The following is a 6,981-nucleotide window of genomic DNA, read 5'->3' on the forward strand; positions in this document are numbered from 1 at the left end:
TCGTGCTATGTCATGTAGGCCCATGGGTTTCGAACCTCCGGCGCAGCACGGTACAAACCTCTGTGTCGAATCTGACACGACACATTAGTCATTGTGCTGTATCAAGCTGTACTGGGCCATGCCGGGCCCTGGGCAGCCAGACCCAATTTACACCTCTAACTATCATACAATTATAATCCCGTTTTAGTAGTTTGGGCTTCCAATTTAATAACAAGAGTATGTAAATGGGCCCGTTGAAGCCATGCAATAAGTCAAAGTGTGAAATACACAGAAATAATTACACCACAAACTTTCAAGGCTTTTGGAAGTCTATTGGCCCATCAATAAAACTTCGATTCAATAAATAAGAAAGAAGACCACTGTAACATACATGACCCCAAGTGTTATTTCATTGCTCCAAATAATAATTCAGTTCGGTGAAATGGATTTAACCAATTAAGAATTCAAAATACTCCCATCCGTATTTATCTTCCAATATGCCAAAATTCGGAAGTGGCTACACAAAGGGGGCATCGGCATTAACATCAGTCTTAATTTGAACAATCTGTTGACCAATTAAAAGCTTTCCCTTATGTAAGACTCTATTTTTTTTACAGATAATATTTTAATAAATGAAAGAATAATAAAAGTAAGTTTTAACCAATTAAAAGAAAATGAAATCATGTCATTTAGTCTAATATATGAAATGATTGTTGAAATAGATGCCTCTATATTTCTTGAATTCTATAACCAGATGAAAGTATTTCTTCATCAATCTCATCTGCAATTACACGCCTCTGGGATCAATATTTAGGAGGTTAAATCCATTTACAACATTTCTATTTAGTGGAGAAAATGCATAAAAGAAAGCACTTTTCCAATTATTATTTTTGCACTTATATTTACACAAAGATCACTAGAGAGATGCATGCTCAGAAAACCCCTCTGAAATCTCATTAATTATAAACGCCAAAATACTTTGAAAAAAGAAAAATTACTTAAAAAATCAAACTCGAATAAAAATTCTGAATACAGTAGACTTAACCAAAAGACAAAAGATAGCAAAACAGAATAAATTATGAATGAAACCACTTGGCATTGCCATGTGACTGATTACTTTGTCATCGTAAGAAGTGCAAATGCAAATATGCATGGTACATGAAAATATAAAGTTGGTTTAATTTTGTATTAATAGATTTTGCATTCTTAGAAAATGGTTTTGATTGTGATTAGTGCACAAACACGGATCACTTTTGTTTTACATTGATCAATTTTGAGTGCAATGTTTGCATCTAATTTAGATTGCAAAAGTTCCCCCGTTTTGAATGCAAAAATGTCTTAGAATTCATAATTTTTATCATTTTCAATGTACAAATGTATTCTTACCAAATGCCTTCAAAAATTGAACTAGATCACAATCTTGCTTTGATTCAGGTTGGGCCACAGATAACATACCTATGGGTGACCTTGCCTGCTAGTTAAAAGGCTTTGAGTGTGGAATCAATAAGATTTAGGATCAAGAAATATGGAGATTTCACCACCAATTAATACAAGGGTCCATAAATTATAATTATGTGTAATACATATTTGAAAGATTACCTAGTAGCAAAGATTAAAATATCAATACGGTACGCCAATACGGGGCATATTGTATCAGTATCATATTATACCGGCACAGAATACGCTACGACTGGAAAGATACACTATCATATCAGTGTGTATTGTGCAGCATGATATAGTTTGATATGGAAGCGAATCGACCCTCAGTTTGACAACAAGCCAAATTCAATATAAAAAAGTGCTACTAGCATAATTCAAACCTAAGACCCCAACTCGCCTAATGCCTAAAAACGATGCATCTTTAACCACTTAGCCAACTTTTATTCCATGCCATTAAATAGAATACATTAACTTTTATTACATAATATCTACATAAAATCCCAACAACCATCATACACTTATCTTCAACAACTCCAATTACAAATTAAAAAGAATAAACCAATGGAATAAATAATCTATAAAATCCACATTTATATCAAAAATTTGATTTTTAATTTAAAAAAATTTTAAAAATAATAATAGAATAATTATTTTAAGGACTTTTTGCAAAAAAAAATTGACCAAGTTTGGCCAATTGACAATTTCAGTTACGTTTAGAAATAATAGCAAATTGAGTGAGTGGGAGAAAACATGAAGTTTTTAGGACAAAATTACCCTTTTGTTAAAAACAGAATCACCAAATCCAAAAAGCATTCATGTTCCATTCGTCTTCTCCAAGTTCGAATTTGACTCCATCCATTTAGTTGGAAGCATCTCCAAGTTCAAATTCGACTCCATCCATTCAAATGACAACTAACTAGAGGCATTGACTCTAGCCATTCAACAATTTCAGATTGGGAAGCATCAACTCGATTGATTCAAATTACGGTTGGATGGAAAGCATCGACTCCATCCATTCAAACGACTTCAGATTGGGAAGCATCAACTTCATCTGGCTGGGAAGCATCAATTCCATTGATTCAAACTATGGATTGCTAGGAAGCATCGACTCCATCTTCAAAGCAAGTGTACTAGAGGAAGGTGGTGAATGGTAATGCTAGATTGGCTAAAATAGCAAGCAGTTTAGTAAAGCTCATAATGCTTATCTATGTGATTAATACCCAAACTGCATATATATCTACTTATATGATCAACAACAAGTACAGATATTGTGCCTAGACTATCTTCTATGGAGAAACTAAGGTGGTGTTTAACAGATTTCGACACCATCCAGCATGGGGAGGACCAGATGGTTTATTACAGAGTTGGAAATCATTTGGCATTACATAGAATGGATGGTTTATTATAGAGTTGGAAACCATCTTGCATCACATAGACCAGATAGTGTTTTACAGATAGTGTTTTACAAAGTCGGAAACCATCTGACATTACACAAACCAGATAGTGTTTTACAAAGTCGGAAACCATCCGACATTACAAAAACCAAATAGTGTTTTATAGAGTTGGAAACCATCCAGCATTACACAGACTGGATGGTTTATTGCAGTGTAAATTTCAACCCCTCGGGTGATAAAATAGTATTTACACCTTCACAATCATCTAAACCCCAACATTTCATAAGGTAGTATATGATTTTCACAAGTGTATAAACCATCCGGCATTGAGAAGACTGGATGCTTTATTACAGATTTGGAAACCATCCAGCATTACACAAACTGGATAGTTTTTTGCAAAGTTGAATACCATCTGGCATTACACAGACAAGATTATTGTTTGCAATATTGAAACATAATTTTTTTGAATGATTTTTGAAACATAAATTATAGTTGCAAATATCTATCCCTCCGTGCACCATCAAAATCATTTAGAACCCACTAAACCTCTTTGTTCTGTATGATTCTCATATGTTTACGGACTTAGGAATTATCTAGCACTAAACAGACGGAATAATTGTTTGCAATTTTGATACATAAATTACATATTTGAACATCTATCCCCCTAGAGGTAGTTACACCATCAAAACCATTTACAACTCAATGAACCTCTTGGTTCTGTATGATTCTCATATTTTTTAGACTTAGAAACCAATTAATCACATCAATTACTTAAACAATGAAATACAAATACAAAGAAACAACAAACAAAAAATAAAATGCGTAAAATCTCCCTAGGCCTGTCAAAAAGAATTGGAGAAACAAGAAACAAGAAAAAAATAAAGGGAATGGGACACCCAAATCGAGGCTAGAAGAAGAAACCACTTCCTGCTAACTCTGAAGTTTGTGAGAAGACAAACAATCAAATAGTAATTTCGAACTCGAACTTGGACAATGGGACCCCAAATCACTCAAACTTGAACATGGACGAAGAATGGGATCCTAAATCGCTTGAACTCAAACTTGGATGAAGACTGGGACCCCAAACCACTCGAATTTGAAGTAGGAGAAATATTGCTTTGAAGATGGAGTCTTCCCATCTAGCCGTAGTTTAAATCGGTCGAGTTGATGCTTTCCTGCTAGATGGAATCAATGCTTCCCAATATGAAGTCGTTTGGATGGAGTCGATGCTTCTAGCCTTCCGTAATTTAAATGGACAGAGTCAAACTGAACTTGGAGATGCTTCCAAACAACCACAATTTGAATGGATGGTGGTTGGGCCCGACCTCATAGCACGGGTACACGTGGGTGTGACCTTGCTCAAATAGTGACTCAGCGTGACAGCGCAACAGATGCAGCTGCAACTCGGAGGGAAGGTCCCACCGAGTTCAGCCTAGCAACTCAGCGAGACAGACTACTCGCCAGGAGCTGCTTGCCCTATACCTCCTCCCTGGGGCTAGGGCACCTCGGGCTGCCTCCGAGCTCGGGGTCCCCTGACCTTCACTAGTACTCGAGCTCCTCCCAACGGATCTCGGGCTACTCCCAGACAAGAACACACCGATCCATCTCTAAATACCCCGAGGTGAAAACACTTCGGGCCAGACAGCTCGGCATAGCTTGCCACAGGCAGCTCGCCGCTTACAGGATAGCCCGGCGCAAGGTAACTCGCGAAGGGGTAGTTCGGCATATCACATGAAGATCTCCTGCCCGACCACCGTACCCGACAAATCTGGGACAGCCGCCATGTCCCTTGTCAGAGAGCGTCGTGCCTACCACCTTTAGAGGGAGTCTTACACTTGATAGGCGCAAACCCTGCAATGACGACCCTGCACGTGCCACCTCAGCCCTGCCTGTAACGGCTGTGGCAGGCTGATAGTGGCGGTTGTACCTGCCCTGTCAAAGGCCAGTGGGCCTGATGCAACGGAATTGGCTACGGACTCTAAGCAGAACCCCTCTGTCCGCATCCGTGACCAGCAACCCGAGCCGCTTCCTACACAAATGATCCCTGACAGTACGGAGGTGAGCAGCACCAACACGGAACCGGCCAAGAGACAAAGACACCATCGCCGAGCTTGCCGAACTACCACCTATAGCTTGCCCGAGCTCAAAGGCAGGGAAGAGGTAAACTTGGGTGAAGTTAAAGTTCCCCTCCTTTTTGTTCGCTCCCGCCTATTTCCCGATCTCCTGGTTGTTCCAATGCCTAAAGACTTCAAACTCCCCCCTCTCGATAAATATGATGGGTCGTTCGACCCAAATGATCACGTGGATGCCTTCCAATCCCAGATGCACCTAGCAAGAGCCAGTGAGTCCTGCATGTGCGTGGCCTTCTCCACCACCTTCTGAGGAGTTGCCCGCACGTGGTACCAGAACCTTGCACCCGGCTCGATAAGAAGCTGGGTGCATTTCGCACAAGCCTTCACATCCCATTTCATCACGAGCAAGCGGTGCCCGCGAACTGAGGAAAGTCTCCTCGGGATAGTTCAGAGAGAGGGAGGATCCATCCGAAGCTACATCAAGTGATTCAATGACATGTGCATGCAGATACCGCACCTAGACCCTGCGGTATGGCTCGCCGCGGCCAAGAAGGGTGAGACCCATAAGGAGTTTAAGTGGCATATGGGTTTTGACCAGCTAGAGACCGTTACAGCCTTCCTCAAACTCGCGGACAAGTTCATAGCCACAGAGGAGGAAGTCAACCAGAAGGGCGAGGGCGCGCCCAAAAAAAGAAAGAGAGAAGGGGAACCCCCCAACCAAGGGGACAGTCGAAACAAGAAGAACTTAGCTCGGGGGGCAAAGCCAACCCAACCGTTCTGAGCTCCTACGGTAGACCGAATTGATTACACCCCGCTGAAGTGGCCACCTCGGCTGAGAGGGAATCCCAATGAGAGAAACAAGAATTTGTATTGTAGTTTTCACAGAGATCACGGTCATAGTACTGAGAATTGTAAAAACCTCCGCGACGAGATAGAGGAGCTCATCCATCGCGGATATTTAAAGAACTTTGTACAAAATAAGAATAATAATAATAGTAAGGCAAGTCGAAAAGGGGAGCACGATAAGGATGCTCCCGAGTCCAGCAGTAGGCCGGCCGAACAGTCACAGAGGCAGCCTCCAGAAGAGAGGCCAGTTCGGGGCACCATCCACGTGATAGTGGGAGGTCCGGTCGTTGCAGGTTGTACTTCAGCAGCAGCCCGAGCATCAGTTCGCGAAGCTGCCATAGAAGAACAGAATCCTCCGAAGAGGCTGAAGACGGAAGAACCAATTTTCTTCACGAAGGACAATGCGCGAAGGGTCCATTACCCCCACGATGATGCACTTGTGATTAAGCTGAGGATCAACGACTTCGAGGTCAGGCGCGTACTTGTTGACTCAGGCAACTCGGCGGATATTCTCTTCAAATCCGCGTTCGACCAGCTTCTGTTGCGGGGAAGTGACTTGAAGCCTGCGAACACTCCTCTGGTGAGCTTCAGCGGAGAAGAAGTCAGGCCCCTTGGGAAAGTGGTAGTACCTATGGAAGTCCGCACATGGCCCTGCACAGTTAGACTCAACCACGACTTTCTGGTGGTCGCGACCCCCTCCCCATACAATGCCATAATAGGACGCCAATCACCCATGTTCTACAGGCGGTGGTCTCCACTTATTATTTGGCAATGAAGTTCCCTACAGACTTCGGTGTGCGGGGCAACCAGCTCGAGTCCCACAAGTGCTATGTCGCCGCCCTGAAGGGAAAGACCAAGGTGGCCGACGATCTCGAACTGGAGCGGCCTATAGAGCAAGGCGAAGAACAAGCTACTCCCACGGAAGAAACAGTCACTGTCTCGAGTTCAGCAGCAAGCCCAGCTCGGACGCTACAGATCGGTGCTTCCATCCATGAACCTCTACGATCCGAACTAGTAAGTTTCTTACTTCAAAATTTAGATGTTTTCGCATGGTCCGCGGCCGAGATGCCCGGTATAGACCCTAACCTTATGACTCACAAACTCAATACTGATCCTGTAGTTAGGCCCGTTAGACAGAAGAAACGCAACCTAGCCCTAGAGCAATGGAAAGCAGTCGACGAGGAGGTCGCACATCTCCTCGCAGCCGACTTCATAAGAGAAGTCCATTACCCGAGCTGGGTAGCCAACCC

Source organism: Nelumbo nucifera, chromosome 2, assembly GCF_055504915.1.
Source record: "Nelumbo nucifera cultivar China Antique chromosome 2, China Antique-T2T, whole genome shotgun sequence".
Classification (NCBI taxonomy): domain Eukaryota; kingdom Viridiplantae; phylum Streptophyta; class Magnoliopsida; order Proteales; family Nelumbonaceae; genus Nelumbo; species Nelumbo nucifera.